At 39.3% G+C, this 23,439-nt stretch overlaps 1 pseudogene; it reads left to right on the top strand.

Moving 5' to 3' along the window:
• Positions 1-11,273: 11,273 nt before the first annotated feature.
• Positions 11,274-11,496, top strand: LOC122910460 (annotated as a pseudogene).
• Positions 11,497-23,439: the final 11,943 nt, after the last annotated feature.

Raw genomic sequence — 23,439 nt, 5'->3', positions numbered from 1 at the left:
TTTTCTTCACAGCATTTATCACTACCTGAAATTACTTGTTTATACATAAATTCCCTGAGAGCAAAGATTTCGCCTGCCTAGTTCACTGCTATCACCCAAGTTCTAAGAATGATGCCTGGCACAGAGTAGATGCTCAAAAAATATATTTTGAGTGAATGAATGGGATCTAATCTGTGTACATAGGAAATTTAGACATTTTGATGGTATTTGGGGGGCTGTCAGAGCTTCACCTGATTTGAATGAGAACTTTAGAGACCCCAGTGAGGCCATGTGTGTAGTATCTAGGGTGGGGAATAAGAAACAGGAAGAGTGGAGAAATGCACCTTGTCATCATTTCCAAATTACCTAAGGACAAAATTTTACAGAAACCATGATAAAACTGCCCAGAGTTTATGAGATTAGCTATAGAAATGTTGCAGTGTAATTCACCATTCTGTTTATTCCCTGCAAGGAGAGTTGGGGCACACATGCTTGATTTGGATGTGCTGGAAGAGATCAAAGGGAGGGAGGATGGCTATGAGGCAGCACAATGAGTGTCCCCATGATTGTAGCTCAGCCCAGCCTCTAGTTCAGGCTTTGATCCTAGAAAGGGACAGTAATAAAGAACAGAGCCACTGACCACAAAGCACATCCGGGAAGAGGGTAGGCCAGGAGAGAAGGATGGTCTGACAGCCCTTAAGAATGGAATTAAGGAGCAACCACAAATATGCCTGTATTGGGGTGTCAGGGTAGTGGGAAGCACAGAGCTGACATCAGGAGGGCAAGTGGGGATCATGAGAGCCAGGAAGACGCCCGCTGAAGAAGACACCCTAAAGCTTCTGTGAAAGATCTGAGGCCTGGGATCTCCATATTTTTCTAGTTTAGACTGAGCCACAAGCTGCTGTTTTATTAGTATGACCTAGAGAAATGTGATTACACATATAATAGGGGACAGTGCTTCTATTTCCACCTTCAAACAATGGACATACTCCATTTCTATCCTGAGATCATCTGTGAATTATATATGACATAAATTAAATGGAAGCAACATTGGAGGGAAAACCCACCTGTCACTGTATATTTTTGTGAGTCTAATCATTAGGCAAAGGGAAATGCTTACCTCTAAACTAGGCCAGGTGTGAAAAGAATGTAAAGATAATTTAGATTTAGATTATGAAATGAGGAGAAAGGTTATTGAGACTGGAAAGAAAAGGCCTGGAGGGCTGAGAAGGTGAGGCGGTGCAAGGAAATTAAAGGCCGGCCTGGGAATAATGACCAACAATGTAAAATGGGAAGAATAGAGTTTTAAACTTGGAAAGCCTTTCTTTGACATTTGCTTGAGCAATTACATATTGAGTATTGAAAATAAGTGAAAGTGATTTTTAGAAAGTTTGAATAAAAGAAAAGCAGAACATGACATGGCCCAGCTTGCTCAGACACACTGAGGTAATTTCTAAGGATGTTTTAGATTGTGAATTTAATGAATTTCAGGCTGTAAGAAAGAACATGGTGCTGGCTTATACAGATTTGGATTTCTAGAACAGCCTACTAGGTGGCCTCCACTATCAAGCCATCTTGCACACCCCACTGCCTAACTAATCTGCCTGAGAAAGCCTTTAATCACTGTAAAACCCTAAGCACCTTCCCATGTCTTACTAAATCCACTCTGAGCTCTGCCTGGCCCTCTGGCCCACCTTAGCTGTTCCATCTTCCTTCTTAGTTCTCTCCAGCACACAACCCTGTCTCAGACCTGTCTCTCCACTTGTTTTGCTTCTGGACCTTTGCCCACAATGCTGCCTTGGTCTGAAATGTATGCTTTCTCTTGTCTGCCTTGCCAAATGACATCCTTTTGTCAAGGTCGAGCTTATATTCCAATTCCATCATGGGTCTTTCTAGATTGTCCCTTTCTTTGAACTCCTAAAACACAATTGCTCAATTATATACTGCCATATATAAGTCCTTACTCTTACATGTTAGTACCAGGAACTGGAGGAAAGAGAAGAGAGAAATTAATAACAGAGAAGTGTGAAATTCTTGATTTAGATTCTGATTTAGAGGTGGGTGTTTGGCAGAGGATGGAGGAAGTACAGCAAAGTGGTCCCAGAAGCCTTTGGTACTGGAAAGGAAGCAGGGACAGTTGTAACGAGCATCCTGCTTTTGCATATCACTTGGCAATAACACTTTAAGTTTTAAGTTCAGCATCATGAGGAATAAGAAACTCAACTTGTGAATGTTCTAGATGACGAAAGTTTATCATGCACAGTATTGGATCCCATTCCAGACCTACTGAATCAGCATTTCTGAGAGTGGGGCCAACATTCTGTGTTTTAATAGCATTCTAGGTGGTTCTGATGCACAATAAAGTTTAGAGAACCAGTGCTTTAGAGCTTTAGTGTTTTAAACTTTACTCACTATATAAAACTAGTTCTTTAATACATTACATACTTCCTTGCCTTCTGGAATAGAACAAGCTAAACACAAAGTGCTTCTTTTTTGTGGGACCAGAGTCACCGTGATCATTACTTCTTGCCCAGTGCCATTATAATAGGCAGCACAGCAGACAGAACACCCAGGCACCGTGCTGCCAAGGCCACAGGACACCAGGTCACCTCACTGGAGCAACTGACTGCAAGTGCTATCCGGGTCCATCATTTGGGTCATTATCTATAGCTTGGGGCTTAATGAAAACAATATAGACCAGTTGAAATTGACTGAATTACAGTACAAAAGAACACAGTTCACTAATTATGCCCACACCAAAGAGTATAGTGAATATCCTGCAGAGTTCTGTGTGCCCCATTCCCATGTCTCTTTACTAAAGAAGTGGTGGAAATTCTTCAGCAACTCCTGGGAATTCCATTCTCAACTGTATTTGACTCAGTGTCAAGGCTTTACTGATCTTCCTCCAAATAGCACTCTTTTTTTTTTTTTTTAAAGATTTTATTTATTCATTTGACAGACAGAGATCACAAGTAGGCGAGAGGCAGGCAGGGGGCTGGGGGAAAGCAGGCTCCCTGCTGAGCTGAGAGCCCCGATGTGGGGCTTGATCCCAGGACCTTGAGATTATAACCTGAGCTGAAGGCAGAGGCTTAACCCACTGAGGCACCCAGGCACTGCCCTCCAAGTAGTACTCTTCTTGCTACAGACCAGTTTGCCCAGGAAAAACTCCTTCCTTAGAAGTCATTAAAAATTCTAAAACTCTACATCTGCAATTACTCAAAGTTAAGATTTTTATTAAGATATCTCCCCAGATGATGGCTCTGTGGGGTTAGCATTCCTCGACTGCATTATGCTGACTTACTGCCAGGGAACAGCAGCTTTTCCATAGGCACAGTTTTGTATCTATCTCTCATCAGAATCTCTGTGCTCTGTCCCCATGAAGGCTTTCAGTAAGATTTACATCCAGATTAGTTCCTTTTGGGAAAAAGTAACTTCCAGTTGAGTCCAAATTGAACAAGATTTCCTTGGCTCTGAGGGTAGCTGCGTATGAAAATTTGACCACTTCTGCCAAAATGCCTCTCAGAGGTGTTTCCCAGTGTTCCCCAGAAATGTTGTGTGCCTGTTTGCCCACACCCTCAATGGCAGAGACAGAAATATCTTTTTCCTGTAGATACCTTGGTGCCCTATGACATCTTCACAGAGTAGTTGCCACTAGAATAACTTCAATCATCTCTCTTCAGATGCGGACTCTTCCTCTCATACAGTTTTCTATTTAATTCAAACAATTGAATTGAAAACTTACTTTGAAACTAGTTCTCACAACTATAAAATCACAGAGCTTACAGTTTTGCTATGATATTTCTAATAACTTCTGCTCTTTTTCTTTTTGAAGATGAGTTAAGAGTTTTAAAATCAGAAGGAAAAGACAATTTTACATGATCTAGCATCTATTTGTATAATAGACTTTGGAGTTTTGTTGTTATTTGTCTCCATATTCTAAGACATCTCTTTATTTCCATTCATGGAAAAGCATTGCCATTTATTAGGAGTCAAAACCTCCCTTACCCAGTACTGTCCCATTATTCATTTCTAGGACAGCTGAAGTTCAAAAATTAATCACTAATGCAGGATTTTAATAATAGAAGAAACTGGTTTGGGAGCGGGGAGAGTATATGGGACCTTTTCGTACTTCCTGATTAATTTTTCTGTAAACCTGAAACTACTTTAAAAAAAATAGAGTCCATTAATTTCTTTAAAGTAAAAAGCAGAATAGGCTATATAACAAAGCACTGTTTTTATAACCAAGAAATGCATGCACAGAAAACAATAAAACACATTTTACAAAAGCAGATATAAAGAGAAGACACTCATTTAATATGTTAGAATGATGGTCTTTGTGGGGAGTGATAATAGAAGTGGAGTATGGCAAGAAAATGAAATAAACAAAAGGAGACAGAGATAGTGCATGAACCAATGATGGTAATGTGCCATGAACTGAATATGATCAAATCTGACCTATAAACTTGAAATCTTAAAAAAAAAAAAAAAAGTAGTGGTTCTTTACTTGGGCAGGGAGGTAGAATTTAGAGAAATTTTAAAAGAACACACATGCTTCAGCCCCATTTCAGACCCAGCTGCATCAGAAACTCCAGACACAGAGCACGTACATTTTGCAAAAGTTCCTATATTAGCCAGGACACATTTAGTTACAAAACCCCAATTCAAATAAGTATAAGCAATAAAAGGAATTTTATTGGCTCACATGGCTTGTTAGTCTGAGGAGCAGTAGCTTCAGGCACAGATGGATCCAGGAGCTCAAGATATCCAATCAGGCTCTCACTCACTGCTGCTTGTCTCCATCTCCATCTCCCCTTTCCTGACAGGTTCTCTTTCCATGTGATAGGGAAGCTTTTTATTGACATTTCTGGTCATGTGGAATGAACACTGCAATTGACAATGCCTCAAGGGCCATGGGAAGTGGAGTAGGAGTTCCCCAACAGAAGGGTTAGGCTAAGCACACCAAATGAGGTAATTATCATATCTTCCCAGGAATTTAATTCAGAATAAGTCACACATTCCCTTGTAGGGTGACATCACAAGATCCCTTGTAGGAATCTTCATGGCAAAAGAAAACAAAGCCACTAAAGCATTTTCCAGGTTTCCCATCCTGGTCTCTTGGCTCACTTTAGCTCAGCTGCCATGTTCAGTCTAGTTTTGAACACACCATCATGTTCAGTCACACCTTCCCCTGTCCCAGGAACACAAACACATTCATCCAAACTTGCTATGCATCTGGCTTACAACTCTCCTGGATAGGTTTAGAATACAAAATAAAGATATTTAGGGCACCTAGGTGTTCAACAATATAGGTGATGAGTCTAAGATGGAGAAAAACTGGGTAAGTTAACTTATCCCAGGTCACAGCATGCAAAACTGACAGAATTTGAACTCAGGTTTTATACCTCCAAATCTTATGCTCTGTCAAAGTTACAACATTGCACAGATAGTATTAATAATAAAAACGGGACGCCGAGCTGCCTCAGTCGGAAGAGCATGTGACTCCTGATCTTGGTGTTGAGAGTTTGAGCCCCACGTTGCCTGCAGAAATTACATACATACAGACATAACTTCAAATAGTAATAATATGTGGCTAGAAAGGCATGACCTAGTTACAGCTGCTGTGGAAGAAAGAAAGAACAAATTTTGGTGGAAAACTAGCTGTCAATGCCACAACAATTTAGTAAACTTAACCATTAAAAAAAAAAATTAACCATTTAAACAAATCATGTTTGCTCCAAATCCTACGACCCTGCCCTCTGACCCTGCAAAGACCAATTTGTCATAAAAGTTAGGAAACTTAAACTTCTAGGCCTCTCATTTGCATGGACTTTTCTGAAGCCCTGTTAGGGGCCTGTATGAGTTAGCAATTTCTGTATAACAAATTACTCCAAAACTTATCAGCTTAAAACAATGACCTTATTATCTCACACAGTCCTGAGAGTCTGAAATCTGGGAGCAATTTCTCTGAGTGGCTCTTCTCCAAAGGGTTTTATGACAGTTCTCATGACATAGGAGCTGAGTTCCCTCAGAATGAATGATCTGAGATAAAGGGGTCCAAGTCATAATGTCCTTTATAACCTAGCCTCCAAAGTGACATCACTTCTGCTGAATTCTGTTGGTTTCACAGACCAACCCCAATACAATACGAGTGAAGAGTTATACCAGGGAATGAATATCAGGAGACAAGGAAAACGGGTGGGCGGTGGGAATCTTCATATGTGAAGCGGGCTATCAATAGGCCCCAGTAACATGTTCACATGTTTTTTGTAGCATTGACAAAAGTAAGATTTTCTTTATGTTGTCTTAATGAGTCCTCCTCAATTGTATTAGCTTATGGCACCACAAAACATGAGTCCTTTTCTTATATGACCTTTCCAGAATCTTTAAAATCATTTTAGAACATGGTGAATCAATTCTACAAACTAAAACCATTATAGCTAAATTCTGAAGGGATGAAGGACTTTTTCAAAGTGTGTTTGTTTTCATGACTGTTAATGTTATTTAGTTGTGCACTGCTAATTTGTTATCAAAGCTAGATGAGAAGTTAGGAGATCTGCATGTCAGTCTACATTCTACCTCTAACAAACTGGGTGATTCCTTTGATATAATGCATTCTGCTCTCAGAACTGGCTTTGTCAATACCAGTGGTTGCATTAACTAATGTATACAGGCACTTCCAGACAGTTCTTTAAAAGTCTGTGATTAAATGATAGGTCTCTCTATGCTACACATTTCTCATGCATAATATGGGGATGACAGTATCTACTTCACAGAGGTGTAGTGATGATTAAATGAGGCAGCCTATGTAAAGTATCCCAAATATCCTAGCAAGCAGTGCAGGCTCAATAAATATTAGCCATTCTTACTCTTTTATGCCTGAAAATTAACAACCTCAGGAAGCCCATTTTGAATAGTTTTATAATATCATAGTAATTTGTAATTTCAGTTTTCATCTCAGATGACTCTGTAAGCTTTTATAAGTGACTTAAAGATAATATGAAGTACTATCAAGGTTGTGGAACAACTGGAACTCTCATATGTTTATTGATGGGAGTATAAACTAGTGTAATGACTTTGGTAAAATATTTAATAATATATGCACTTAACCTAAACTTATACATATCTTATGACCCAGAATATCCTCTCCTGCTAAACTCAACATACAATAGTGCTACGTCCACCAAAAGATATATGTGAGAATATTCATTATAGCTTTATTGATAATATTCAAACTAAAAACACCCAAATGTCTTTCAACAGTAGAATGGAAAAGTAAACCATATTCATACAATAGAATGAATATAGCAATGAAAAGAACAAATCTCACCATGATGTTGAGTAAAAGCCAAATATGTAAAATGCATATTTCATGATCCTAATACTTGGAGTTCAAAATCAGGCAAACAAAACTGTGGTAATGGAGGTCAGAAGAATGGCTATCTTTGAATAAATATTGATCGGAAGAGAGGGCAAAGGGAGTTTTCTCGGGTGTTGGAAATGTTTACCTATTGATATGAGTAGTGGTTTCACAGGTGTGTACATATGTCAAAAATCAGTCAAGCTTTAGATTTAAGACTTGCACATGTTATTGTAAGTTGCACCTCAATAAAACATTTTTAAAGTTGGTAGTAGTATAAAGAAATACATTGCTGATATCATTGGTGTAGGAAAAGAGTCTTGACCATGACTCAGATTTTATGCAGTTCTGTTTCATTTTAGCTAAATTTTGACAATTATGGTTCTAGGTATTAATTAGTGAATAATTAATTATTACTCCCCTATCATATACTACCTTATTAGCTGTGTCAATTGTCCACTCATTTCCCAAATATTTAAGTGCCAGATGCTCTGCTACATGATGGGATCATTAACAATGAACAAAATAGATAGAGCTCTTACTTCCACCGGGCTAGGTATTTTGGCAAGACAGAGAAATAAATCAGAAGTTAAAATTGCAGAGAGACAGTAAAGTGCAGAGGGGTGCGCATAAGAACACTTCCCCAAAGCCATTGGCTGGGAAAGTGAGAGACTGATTTTTGTGTTTTTGCAACCAGTGGAGCTCAAAGACAGGAGTTTGAGAGGTGGGTGGGCTTGGTCGGGGTAGAGACCTGAGGGTGCTGCCCTACTCCTGGAGAGAAGGCAGGCAAGCAACCCAGGACAGATGACGTGATCTGAGGATCACCTAAGGTCAATGGAGAGAGTATTTGTTGTTCTTGGAGTGCATCTGTGGGAGGTGGCATTCGCAGACACACCTCTCTGGTGACAAAAGAGCCAATGGGCACCATTTGCCTCCCCCTTCCCTCAGCACATGCACAGAGACACCTGCTGAGGGCAGCTAACCCAGACACTATTTAACCTGTTTGTTCCAAATCCTACACCCCTGCACTCTGATGCCCTTCTCACCAAACCTGTATCCATTCTAGCACAAACAGACCTTTCCTTGGAAAACCAGCACAGGGCCTCCACAGCACATTCCTCGTTTTTGTTTTTGTTTTTGTTATTTTCCAATTTATTTATTTTCAGAAAAACAGTATTCATTATTTTTTCACCACACCCAATGCTCCATGCAAGCCGTGCCCTCTATAATACCCACCACCTGGTACCCCAACCTCCCACCCCCCCGCCACTTCAAACCCCTCAGACTGTTTTTCAGAGTCCATAGTCTCTCATGGTTCACCTCCCCTTCCAATTTACCCAAATTCCCTACTCCTCTCTAACGCCCCTTGTCCTCCATGCTATTTGTTATGCTCCACAAATAAGTGAAACAATATGATAATTGACTCTCTCTGCTTGACTTATTTCATTCAGCATAATCTCTTCCAGTCCCGTCCATGTTGCTACAAAAGTTGGGTATTCATCCTTTCTGATGGAGGCATAATACTCCATAGTGTATATGGACCACATCTTCCTTATCCATTCATCCGTTGAAGGGCATCTTGGTTCTTTCCATAGTTTGGCGACTGTGGCCATTGCTGCTATAAACATTGGGGTACAGATGGCCCTTCTTTTCACGACATCTGTATCTTTGGGGTAAATACCCAGGAGTGCAATTGCAGGGTCGTAGGGAAGCTCTATTTTTAATTTCTTGAGGAATCTCCACACTGTTCTCCAAAGAGGCTGCACCAACTTGCATTCCCACCAACAGTGGAAGAGGGTTCCCCTTTCTCCACATCCTCTCATTTTTGTTTTTAAGATTTTAGTTATTTATTTGACAGAGAGAGAACACAAGTAGGCAAAGAGGCAGGCAGAAAGAGGGGGAAGCAGACTCTCTGCTGAACAGAGAGCCCAACATGGGGCTCGATCTCAGGACCCCCAGACCATGACCTGAGCTGAAGGCAGAGGCTTGACCCACTGAGCCACCCAGGCGCCCTCAAGTTTGAAGTTTTAAAAGTCAGCAGACTTGGCTGGGATAGAGCCCAAAGTGTACTATGCTGCTTCAGGCAGGCAAAGACAGATAGTATGAAAACAGAGATCTGAAAAATGCCTGGGACGCGGGAGGGGGAAATTATTTACTCTTCTGGAGGGTTTCCCTGAGAGCAGCAAACTCCTCTCTAGGTACAAAGGAATTGGTTGGACACATTTCCCTCCTCCATGCCTCAGCATAAACCAACTGCAGTAAATAGCACAGCACCAACACTAGCTCCCTAACCTGCTTAGAGAACTATACATCACAGAATGTAAAAGAACTATACATCACAAGAATACACTTAGGGAACTCACTGACTCCATCAAATGTAATAGCATTCATATTATAGCAATCCTGGAAGAAGAAGAAGAGAGACAATGGTGCAGAAGTTTTATTTGAGGAAATAATAGGTGAAAACTGCCTTATTCTGGGGAAGTAAACAGACATCCAAATCCAGGAGGCACAGAGAACTCCCATCAAAATGGATGACATCAAGACATTGTAGTTAAATTTGCAAAATATAGTAATAGGAAAAAATCCTAAAAGCAACAAGATGAAGTCCTAACTTACAAGGGAAGACCCACAGAGCTAGCTGTAGATCTCTCCACAAAAACTTGACAAGCCAGAAGAGAGTGGCATGATATATTTAACATGCTGGATGAGAAAAATCTGCAGCCAAGAATACTCTATCCAGCTAGGCTGTCATTCAGAATAGAAGGAGAGATAAAGAGTTTGCCATACAAACAAAAGTTAAGGAGTTCATGACCACTAAAACAATGCTGCAAGAAAAAGGGAACTCTGAATGGGACAGACCAAAAGTGACAGACTAGAAAGGAACAGAGAAAATCTCCAGAAACAATGACAAGACATGTAATAAAATGGTACTGACTACACATCTATCAATAATTACTCTGAATGTAAATGGAATAAATGTTCCAATCAAAAGACATAGGGTCTCAGAATGGATATTTTAAAAGAAGCTATCCATATGCTGCCTACAAAAGACTCATTTTAGACCCCCAAAACACCTCAAATTGAAAGTGAGGGTATGTCAATCCCGGTACTCTGGGATCATGACCTGAGCCGAAGGCAGAGGCTTTAACCCACTGAGCCACCCGGGATCCCCCAAAATGGACTTTAAAACAAAGACTATAACAAGAGACAAAGATAGACACTATATAATAATAAAGGGGACGATCCAACAAGATCTAATTATAAATATTTATGCAGCCAACATAGGAGGACCCAAATACATCAAATAGTTAATAACAAACAAAAAAGAACTAATTGATATTTTGCAATAAAAGTAGGGGACTTTAACACCTCACTTACAGCAATGCACAGAACATTTAAGCAGAAAATCAACAAGGAAAAAAATGGCTCCAAATGACACACTGGACCAGATGGACTTAACAGATATATCCAGAACATTTCTTTTTTTTTTTTTTTTAATATTTATTTATTAGACAGACAGAGATCACAAGTAGACAGAGAGGCAGGTAGAGAGGGAGGGGGGTAGGGGGCTCCCCACTGAGCAGACAGCCCAATGCGGGGCTCGATCCCAGGACCCTGAGATCATGACCTGAGCTGAAGGCAGAGGCTGTAACCCACTGAGCTACCCAGGCGCCCCTATCCAGAACATTTCATCCTAAAGTAGCAGAGTACGTATTCTTTTCAAGTGCGCATGGGACATTCTCCAGCATAGATCACATACCAAGTTACAAATCAGGCTTCAACAAATACAAAGAGATTAAGATCATACCATATATTTTTTTCTGCCCATAACACTATGAAACTTGAAATCAACCAACAGAAAAATTTGGAAAGACCACAAATACATGGAGATTAAACAACATGCTACTGAAGAATGGATGGGTCAGCCACTGCCATGAATAGCATGGGGGAGGCCTGTACCAGTGTGAAGTGTGAGTTTGACCAATGCTTCAAATGGTGGTTTGCCAAGAAGTTTTAAAGCGTCGGCTCGGAAGACCCGTACACCAACCCCTTCAAGTGTTATCAGCAGTATTCAGAAAGCAATAAAGGAGGAGATTCCCACTGAAGAACTGGAATTCATGGGCCATGGCAAAGAAAAGCCCGAAAACACTTCTTGACCTTGAAAGTCACCTTGACAGTCACTCCTCCAGTCAGGAAATTGAGGACACTAGATTTCATCAATTAAGACTGTGAAAAAAGTCATCAATTCGATGGGTTTAGGAGGGAGGGGGTTTCTCTCCTCCTTCCTGTCCTCTCGTGAAAGATGATGAACCATCACTCTGCTTTGAGAGGATTTCTCACTTGCTTTGGCATCCTTGCAGGAACTCCATGTGCTAAAACCAAACGATTTCTTGGGATTATGGTTGCAATACTTGGTCTGGGATCAGCTTTAAATATCCTTTGTATGTAAATACTGATAAACTTGTCAGAATGATCAGGGTTGCCTGACCTCTTGAGTTTTGTGGTATGTTGCATATACAACCAAGTATATTGTATATACTTGCATATTGTATATACTTGTATATATTTGTATATTGTATATACAATTGTATATACAACCAAATATATTGGTGGAAGGTATAATTCATGCAAGCAATTAATTAGGATCACTCTTATCTCTCAGGGAGCTAAGGCTCTGAAAAGGGATCCCAGCCCAGTAGTTTTAACCAATGCTTGGGAGCATGGTTTCATTTTCATATAACTTTTAAGATTGGTGGATTGGGTTAGCCAAGAGGAAGACAGCTTAAACAGACAGTTCCCTGCCTTAAGAAGAGGTGTCAATTTCTAATTAAGTTGTGAAAGCTTGAATAATGTTGCAGTATACATATTTCAGAGCTCATAGTGTAAGTTAAGAAATAAAATCCTTGGAGTAACAATGGAGGAAGATGCTAAATTGCAAAATTTGCTATTGCCAGCTTTCAGATCAAGTCAGTTAATGAAGCCAACCTATATTATCATTAAAATTGCCAAAATGCTGCATCTGATTAAATGGAAGAAGAGTTTGTTTTATTTGCCTATGTAGCCACCCTGTCCTGTGATATCTGTAATCATGAAGATGGAATAAATAGTAACATTTAGTTACAAAAAAAAAAAAAAAGAATGAATGGGTCAACCAAGAAATTAAAAAATACATGAAACCAAATGATAATGAAAACATGACAGTCCAAAATCTTTGGGATGCAGCAAAAACAGTCATAAGGGAAAGTATATAACAATACAGGCCTATCTAAAGGAGCTAGAAAAAGAACAACAGATGAAGCATAAAGCCAGTAGCAGAAGAAAAGTAATAAAGATTAGAGCAGAAATAGATGATCTAGAAACTAAAAAACAAAACAAAACAACAACAACAACAAAAAAACCCCAGTAGAATAAATCAATGACACCAGGAGCTGGTTCTTCAAAAAAATGATAAACCCCTAGCCAGACTTAACAAAAAGAGAGAGAGAGAGAAAGAGAAAGGACCCAAATAAATAAAATCACAAATGAGAGAGGAGAAATCATAACCAACAATACAAACAATTATAAGAGAATATTAAGGAAAATTCTATACCAACAAATTGGACTATCTGGAAGAAACAAATAAATTCCCAGAAACACATAAACTATCAATACTGAAACAGGAAGAAATAGAAAACTTGAACAGACTGATAACCAGCAAAGAAATTGAATCAGTAATAAAAAATCTCTCAACAAACAAAAGTCCAGGGCCAGATGGCTTCAGAGGATAATTCTACAAAACATTTATTTTTTTTTTAAGATTTTTATTTATTTTCCACAGAGAGAGCGAGCGCAAGCGAGTACACACAAGCAGGCAAAGAGGCAGGCAGAGGCAGAGAGAGAAGCAGTTTCCCTGCTGAGCAAGGAGCTCGATGAGGGACTCGATCCCATGACCCTGGGATCATGACCTGAGCTGAAGGCAGTGGCTTAACCCACTGAGCCACCCAGGCGTCCCCTACAAAATATTTAAAGAGAATTAATACCTATCCTTTTCAAACTATTCCAAAAAATAGAAATGGATGGAAAACTTCCAAATTCATTCTGTGAGGGCAGCATTACCCTGATTTCAAAACAAGACAAAGATCCCACTAAAAAAGAGAACTATAGGGAAAGAAGGGAGGGAGGGAAAGAGGAAGGAACAAAGGAAGGAACGAATTATAGGCCAATATCCCTGATGAACATAGATGCAAAAATTCTCTACAAAGTACTAGTAAATCAAATCCAGCAGTATTTTAAAAAAATCATTCACTGTGATCAAGTGGGATTTATTCCTGGGCTGCAAGGGTGGTTCAATATTCACAGATCAATCAATCAATGTGATATACCACATTAATAAGAGAAAGGATAAGAGCCATCTGATTCTCTCAATAAATGCAGAAAAAGCTTTGGACAAAGTACAACATCCATTCATGATAAAAACCATCAACAAAGTGAGGGTAGAGGGAACATACCTCAACATCGTAGAGGCCATATATGAAAAACCCATATCTAATATTATTCTCAATGGGGAAAAACTGAAAGCTTTTCCTCTTTTCAGGAACAAGACAGGGATGTCCACTCTCACCACTGTTATTTAACATAGACTGGAAGTCTTAGCCTCAGCAATCAGACATCAAAATTAAATTTAAAAAGCATCCAGATTGGCAAGGAAGAAGTCAAACTTTCACTCTTTGCAGATGACAAGATACTCTATTTAGAAAGACCAAAAGACTCCACTAAAAAAATTCTTAGAACTGATGCACGAATTCAGTAAAATCACAGGATGCAAAATCAATATACAGAAATCTGTTGCATTTCTATACACCAATAATGAAACATCAGAAAGAGAAATCAAGGCATGGATCCCATTTACAATTGTACCAAAACCCACAAGATAACCAACTATAAACCCAACCAGAGAGATGGGAAATCTGTACTCTCAAAACTGTAAAAACATTGATGAAAGCAATTGAAGATGAGACAACAAATTGGGAAAACATTCCATGCTATAGATTGGAAGAACAAATATTGTTAAAATATCTATACTACCCAAAGCAATCTACAAATTTAAAGCAATCCCTGTCAAAATACCACCAGTTTTCACAGAACTAGAATTAAAAAATCCTAAAATTTGTATGAAACCACAAAAGACCTCCAATAGCCAAAGCAATCTTCATAAAGAAAAGCAAAACTGGAGATATCACTTCCAGACTTCAAGTTATATTACAAAACTGTAGGGACCCAAAAAGTCTGGTAGTGCCACAAACACAGACACACAGATCAATGGAACAGAGTAGAAAACCCAGAAATGAACCCACAACTATATAGTCAATTAGTCTTTGACAAAATAGGAAAGAATATCCAATGGAAAAAAGACCATCTCTTCAATAAAAGGTGTTGGGAAAACTGGACAACTGCATGCAAAAGAATGAAACTGGACCACTCTCTTACACCATACACAAAAATACATTCAGAATGGATAAAAGACCTAAATGTGAGAACTAAAACCATAAAAATCCTAGAGAAGAACACAGGCAATAACTTCTTTGACATTGACCTTAGCAACTTCTTACAAGATATGTCTTCTGAGGCAAGGGAAACAAAAGCAAAAATGAACTATTGGAACTTCATTAAGATAAAAATCTTCTTCGCAGTGATGGAAACAATGGAACTAAAAGGCAACCAATGGAATGGGAGAAGATACTTGCAAATAACATGTCTGATAAAGGGTTAGTATCAAAAATATATAAAGAACTTGTAAAATGGAGCACCCAAAACCAAATAATTCAGTTTAAAAATGGGCAGAAGACAAGAATAGACATTTTTCCAAAGAAGACACATACATAGCTAACAGACACATGAAAAGATGCTCAACATCACTCATCATCAGGGAAATACAAATCAAAACCACAGTGAGATGCCACCTCACACCTGCCAGAATGGCTAAAATTAACAACACAGGAAACAACAGGTGTTAGTGAGGATGTGGAGAAAGGGGACACCTTTTGCACAGTTGGTGGGAATGCAAACTGGTGCAGTCACTGTAGAAAACAGTATGGGTGTTCCTCAAAAAGTTAAAAATAGGGACATCTGGGTGACTCAGTTGGTTAAGCCTCTGCCTTCGGTTCAGGTCATGATCCCAGGATCCTGGGATCAAGTCCCACATGGGGCTCCTTGCTCAGCAGAGAGCCTGCTTCTCCCTCTACCTGCTGCTCCCCCTGCTTGTGCATGCTTGCTCACTCACTCTCTCGCAAATAAATAAAATCTTTAAAAAACAAAACAAGTTAAAAATAGAACTACTCTACTATCCAGCAATTGCACAACCAGGTGTTTACCCAAAGGATACAAAAATACTGATTCAAAGGGATGCATGCACCCCAATGTTTACAGCAGCATTATCAACAATAGCTAAATTATGGAAAGACCCCAAATGTCTATCAACTGTTGAATGGATAAAGAAGAGGTGGAGTCTGGCTGACATATTACTCAGGCATAAAAAAAGACTATTAGAAATTCTTAAAGGTTTAGAATCTTTAGAAGAATTAGGCTGCATCTCAGCTTATTGTATATTCAGGAACCCACATTTTCACGTCTAAGGTACAGGTTAGGGTTGGGGTAGGGTTAGGTGCAGAGTTAGGGTAAGGGTATGTGCCTGGTATCCAGCAGTTCAAGATTTCTCCTGAGAATAAAACTCTAGACTTCTGCTGGGGTTATAATATACATGGCAGTCATCTACCAAGCTGAGGCAATGAGGGGATATGTGTCTAAATACTCTTAAAAAAAAAAAAAAGCTACAATTTCATGTCACAGATGTATTATGGGGAAGTAGAATATTACTTCCCTGCTATTGGGGAATAAAGCAGAGGCAGTAACAACCAGAAGGAAAATACTTGCTAAAGAAAATAATATCTAGGCTGAAATCAGTTCCTTCAGAGCGGAAATAGCATGCTGTTCCACAAGATAAAGATTGCATGGCGTAGTCTAGGACCTGAGAGAAGTTCATTATGTCTGGACCTAAAGTGTGCTAGAGAGGGAGCAAGGAATGCAATAAATGATGCTAGAGAAGCCAACCCAGGGAAAGCCCTATAAGCCCTATGAAAGTAGTAAAGATTTTATTATGTGCATATTATGTGCATGACTTGACATGTGTCCTAGACATACTATTCTGTCTCCAGTGTGACAAATGAACTTGAGGAAGGTAAGACTACAGGAAGAGAGACAGCTTGAGAGGCTGTTGCAGTAAACTGGCTAGAGTGATGGTGTCTAAACTAAAGCAATAGAGATAAATGCAATAGAGATGAAATGAGAGATATTTAGAGAAGTAGAAACAATGGGACTTGAAGATTGTTTGGCTAAGCAAAGCAGAGTGAAAAGTGAAGGCTGACACCCAGTTTCTGGCTTAAGCAACTCTGTTGGCAGTGATGCCATCCCCCAGGATAGGGAATATAATAAGGAATACTATTTTGCTAGTTTGCTAGTTCGAGGAATTTTGAGGAGGTGAGGGGGGAAGCCAATGAGTTCTGTTATGACTATCCTGTGTTTAAAGTGCTTATGAGACAACGACAGAGAGATATTCAGAATGTATTGGTGCTTAGGAGACATAACTGTCCTGAAGAAATAAATTTGGAGGTCAGCACTGTAGCAAGATTAACTAAAGCAATGAAGTAGAAACAACCTAAAATCACCCCTAAACAATATGTAGAATAGAAAGATCAACAGATACTGTATACAACACTGAGAAATACTCACCTTTAAATGATAAGCAGAAGAGAAAGAAGGTCCCTCAAAGAATACTGAGGAGGAACAAAGGAGAAGAAAGAAACCAGAAGATCATGTGTACAGAAGCTAAAGGAAGGAAGGTTGTTTCCCATAAAAGTGGCAGGTGGGCAACAGGGTCAAATGTTGCCCAGAGATTGTGTCAGGGAAGTCCTGGTGATCTTAACAAGAGTAGTAGCAGAGGAGGTAGCTGCCAAATTTCAGTGGTTGAGGACTGAATGGGAGGTGAGGTGGTTATTTCTGATTCTCAAATATCCACCCGCTTTTCCAAAATTGGAGAATCCTCTTCCTCTGGCATTTGAGTAGAGTACTAGTTTTAGACAACAACAGTACACGCTCACTAGTTTAAGTAGAAAGAAATTTATTCCAAGATTTTGGTTGGTTTATAGGACATCTGGGAAGGCCAAGACACCAAGCTTGGTTATCAAACGGTCACTGGCAAGACAGCCAGGAAAAAGCCCAACTACACCATGGGAACTTTCCAACAGATATGTTCCTGTTGTCACCACCTGATGCTTGATATCCATGAATCAGGCTCTGGTCACTAGGATCTCTACAACAGCTTCAGTATAAAAAACAAAAGCCTCTATGATCTGCACTTGCCAGAACTGTTGCCTTGGCCTTGCCAAGCCTGGCAGGGGCACATCTGCCTGACAGAAAGCATGGGTAACCCTTGCTGCACTTTATGGTACTCTTGAAAACATACTCTTTAGCTTTCTATCTCCTAAAACCCAGAAAGGCATGCTACAATGGATTGGAAAGGTGTAGAATGAGACAACTGGTAGTGATTGCCACTATCCATCCCTTTGCCTATTCAGCATCAATTCATCTTTCTCCCCAAACTTCAAATTACAAACCACAAATTGCAACAACATACAGATTCCTGAAGTTTTTCCATTGCTTTTGCCCCTGGGCATGGTAGTAGAAGGAGGCAAAGGATGCTCTAGGTTCTAGATCTGCTCCCCCTTGCCTTCATTTTGTGGTAGAAACCCTACTTCCCCTTTAAAATCTTAAATACTCCAGCCAGTACGTGTAATCCCCCTCACCTTGTTCATAAAGCACGAGGAATCCAAATAGACCAGGTGTCAGTCTTAACCTCTACTTCACTGTAAGCCCTTTTGTTTCCTGATGGACTCATCCCTTCCTTGGATAGTCAGACTATTAAACCATCAAAACTGAAAGTCGTAGGGATAGAGAGAAAATTTTTGAGAATGGGTCATTAGGTTTATTGTAGGAGGTATCCCTCTTACTTCACATCCATTGTTTTCTGACCCTATGTATTGTGGCCATGAGAGATACATACTTAGTGCCTTCTGACTGACAGCTTTACAGCCGCACAGCTGGTATGTTCATTGGGTCTCCCCAAGGACTGTCTGCCTTTCTAAAAGCCCACCTGCTTTAGGGTGATGGGATACATGGTAAGATCAGTGAATCTCAACAGCATTAGCCCAATGCTTTACTTCATTCATATATAAACAAATTCTCCAGTCAGAAACAGTAGTTAATACAATACCATGACAATGAATTAGGTACATAATAGGACTATAGGTAATGATGCAGGTAAAATTTTGGCAAGCAGGGAAACTCAACCTAAATTTATAGTAAATACATATTTACAGTGAGGAGAATTGCTGCCCTCTCCATGATGGAAGAACTAGTTGTTAAACTGCCACTAGATGGTTGTTTGGTGTTCCAGAGCTGAGGGCACGATCAGGACGCAGCTGTTGGTCGCTACAGCAGGTATGTTAGGCACTCAGGAGTAATAGTAGCCAAGTCAGTTCCAGCACTGGTGGGAGGATGGAGGTAATATTGAACCTAGGAGTAATCTCCTTCCTTGCCACCACAAAGACTTTTTAAATGAGCCTACTGAACAAACACTTAGATGCCTGGGAAAAGGCCAGTTTTCGAATATTGCCCATCTCCTCTGTCAGCGTCCCTGGCAAGCATCCATGTGGGACAATCTACGCACAATCTGAAGATGTCCATCTATGCATTTCTTTCCCCATATCTCTTTGTTACAATCTTTCATCCTTGTTTTTTCCATGGTCTGACTAGCTCTTCGCATGAATCAATATAGATCCACACCTCAGAAGATGTCCTTCCAAACAAAATAGAACATAATACAATCCTTCCAAAACTTGCACAAATGCATCTAAAAACCTAGAGGATGATTTCTTTTTCCCTGTGAAGAAGAGGTAAAGTCACCTGCTAATACTGAGGGAATAAAGTGACAGAGTCAGAGATTTGAGGAATACAGAAGTCTTAAAATACTCACACATGAGAGAGAGACAACTTGGAAAACGAAGAAATGAGGTGGAGACAATTTTAAAGAAGTCAGACTACATGGTTATGTGATTTTCCTCCAGAAGCAGTACTTTAAGCCACTAAAAGCAAAACCACCACAATGGACACAATGTTTCTTGCAACCTCAAGACTTCACTCACCTGCATTTAAAAATATTTGCTAGCTCGCAAAATTAATATACTGGTAATTGTAGCTAAATCAGGGTTATTATTTAGATATTATATTTGTTAATATGATCTTTTGTCCAAGAATATATAAGAATAATATATAAGAAAGTATTATTTGGGATAATTATCTTAAAAATCTGTAAAATCAAGTGATATCAAGTCCTTGAGAAGGGGGATTAGGGGACTGGAAGACAAGAATGGAGGGAGATATACTTTTCACTCCATACCCTTTTGTACCTTTTGAATTTTACATCTGTATGAAAAAATACCTATACAGTCTCTTGATGTATCCAGCTTCACTTGATATAAGTATGTTTCTCTGAGAGGACAGGGATCTCTGCAACTGTAGCCCATTGGGTCTGCTCTGTGCCAAATGGCACCCAGAGATGGTTTTCTTTACTGTGTGTGTGAGTGAGTGTGTGTGTGTGTGTCTAAATATTTTATTTATTTATTTGACAGAGACAGAGATCACAAGTAGGCAGAGAGGCAGGCAGAGAGGAGGAAAGCAGGCTCCCCACTGAGCAGAGAGCCTGATGCGGGGCTCAATCCCAGGACCCTGAGATCATGACCTGAGCCGAAGGCAGAGGCTTAACCCACTGAGCCACCCAGGCACCCCCAGAGATGGTTTTCTAAGCCATTTCTCAATATCAGCTAACCAGAAGGGTTTTTTCCAAAATCTTTGTGATGGGAATAAATATTTTGTCATGTATCCACTCATTCACTTGTCTATGTAGTCAACCAATTTTTATCAAGGCTTGTGTGTTTTCTAAAAACCCCTATAGAATATGTTCTAGGAAACACAGAGCTACAAAGAAAAAGCCTCTAGTTAGTCACCTCAGTCTTTTTGAATGGGACAGCATGTAAGCAAGGAGTGATCCATTTATTTACAGACATATATGTAGGAAAGTCCTCAATAGAACAGGATGATGTAAAGCTGTATGTGACAAATATTGTGCTATAGGAGTGAAGAAACAATTCATTCTGGGCATATCAGGAAAGATTTCACAGGGAAAAAAAAAACAACACATATCTGAATTAGATTGTGAATAATGATTAGAATTTTAGAGAAGAAAAAGAGATGGAAAATGCATTTCAGATTGAGGGAACAGCTTGAGCACAGGCATAAAAACACCAATATGTGTGGCAAATTTGGGAAAATGGTCATCATTTAGTGAGACACGAAAGCAGTGTGCATGGAAATACAGGAGCAGGATGCCTAAAGGAACAGACAGGTTATGTTGCCTGAGACATGAACTGGAAGCCACTCAAAAGTTTGTGAAAAGGAACAAGTTTCCCTCATGTTTTAGGAAGACATTATATTTAGGCAGTGTGATAACCTAAGAATTATAGGCTTTGATGTTAAGCTGACCTAAACTTGAATCTTATCTTGTACTCACTAGAAGAGTCATTTGGGACAAGTCACTTAACTGCTCTATTATCAGTTTCATTGTATCAGACCAGAGTTAATGAATGAGCAAAACATACTTGCAAGGAACATAGCAAAGGTTAAATAAATTGTAGGTACTGTTGTTGTTGTTGTTTTAAAGATTTATTTACTTATTTGAGAGAGAGGACATGACAAGTCAGGGGAGGAACAGAGGGAGAGGGAGAATCTCAAGCAGACTCCCTGTTGAGTGTGGAGCCTAATGCGGGGCTTAACCCCACGACCCTTGAGACCATGACCTGAGCCAAAATCAGGAGTCAGTCACATAACCAGCAGATCCACCCAGGTGCCCAGTATTATTACATTTATGGCAATATGGAAGGTATATTAGCAAGGTAGAATATTGAATATATGGGCTAATTCAGGGACTGAAATGGCATCTAGGTGAGGAGATAAGAGCCCCCAAATAAACGATGACTGTAGAAACAGAAATGGCTGAACATAAGATATTGGCATCTAGTGGGCAGAGACCAAGGATCCTACAATGTATAAAACAGTCATCAAAAATGAAGACTTATTGGGCTCAAAGTTCAGTAGTGCTCAGGGTGGAGAAACCTTATATTAAATGGATAGAGATCAAAGAACAAATTGAATGACCTTTCCTCATTTTTTTAAAAATATAAGCTATTTAAAACATACTTAAACCATAATAAATACCCACATACTTATTACTAAAATTTAAGAAATATTCATAACATGGTTCATTGACATCAAGGAGAATTCTTGGTGGAGCCATGAGTCTGAATAATTCTTGAGAAACACTGTAGCCCTATATGACAAAGAATCAGCTGTATCTGTTGGAAGAGGACTTAAATATCTTCAGTTAAAGGTCCTTTGCTCCCCCTTCATGGAACTTTAAAATGGAAAGTTTCTGAAAGGAATAATTTGTTAAGAGTAAGAATTTTCTCTGGCTCATTAAGCAATATTAACGAATATCATTAAGATAGCATAGTATCTGGAAAAGAAAGAAAAATTGCAGTATGCTATAAAGAAAACTTTCAGTAAGTGAAGTGTGACATTTCATGGGGACTTTGCTTAAATGGAATCAGACAGAGAACCTAATCTAGTTTTACAAGACCCTCATAGTTCCATCAAAATATGACGTTGGGGAAGGATTCAGTCTTAGCATGGGCAGGACCCCAAGTCTGTATATTTCCACTACACATGTGAATCCTCCCCAAAGTGCCACAAACATAAATGATTAAAATTAACTTACTCCTTCAGGCTTTTAGTGAATATTAATGCTTGTGAGATAAATAGGGAAATACAGACAAGGCAGGTCAGACAGGCTTATGCCCCAGCAAAGGGACTGCTCCTGTAATCAGGCCAATTCAGATTCATACCACAACAAATTTGTAAGAACTACAGCAAATTCACAAGAGTCTCTCTTGGGCAGGTATGAAATCTACACATGCCAAGGATCCATTGTATAACTATTACATCACTGTACTTACAATGTCTCCCTTCTTTGATCGATGCCTGCCTAGCCACTCAAATATTTTTATTTACCTGTGTATAAAGGAGATATGCATTTTTAAAGATTTGTTTATTTATTTTAGAGAGAGCACAGGGAGGAGAAGAAGAGGGAGAGAGAAGTTTAAGCAGACTCCATGCTGAGCTCAGAGCCCCATGCAGGGCTCAAACCCACCACTCTGAGATCAGGACAGCAGCTGAAACCAAGAGTTGGACGCACAAGCTACTGTGCCACCCAGGCGCACCTAGGACATGCATTTTTAATTCAAAAGATTCCAGCTGCCTTATGCAGAATTTTATGTGGATTGTGATGTCAGTGGTTTAACATGCTCATGTAAAGCTCTAAAGTTGTGTTTGTTCAATACACACTACGTTTTTTATTATTATGCTCAGTTAGCCAACACATAATACATCATTAGTTTTTGATGTAGTTTTCAACAATTCATTAGTGTATTACATTTTTTGAAGATTTTATTCATTTATTTATTTTATAGAGAGAGTACAAGAAAGAGCAAGGGGAGGACCAGAAGGAGAGGAAAAGGGAGGAGGAAAGAATCTCAAGCAGATTCTGGGCTGAGCAGAACCCTTCACAGGGCTTAATCCCAGGACCATGAGATCATGACCTGAGATGAAATCAAGAGTTGGATGCTTAACTGACTGTGCAACCCAGGTGCCCCAACAATACATATGTTCATTGAGCATGTAAAACATGGCTAGTCTAAATAGAGATACACTGCAAATGTAAAAAAATGTGGAATTTCAAGGACTCACTTTAAAAAAAAAAAAACAGAAAATATCTCATTAATTTTATTAAATTGATTACACATTAAAATTATACTATTTTGGATATCTTGGGTTGAATAAAATATATTATTAAAATCAATCTTCCTTTTTCTTTTTCCTTTTTAAGTGCAGCTCCT

Source organism: Neovison vison, chromosome 6, assembly GCF_020171115.1.
Source record: "Neovison vison isolate M4711 chromosome 6, ASM_NN_V1, whole genome shotgun sequence".
Taxonomy (NCBI): Eukaryota; Metazoa; Chordata; class Mammalia; order Carnivora; family Mustelidae; genus Neogale; species Neogale vison.
This window is presented reverse-complemented; position numbering and strand designations above follow the sequence as displayed.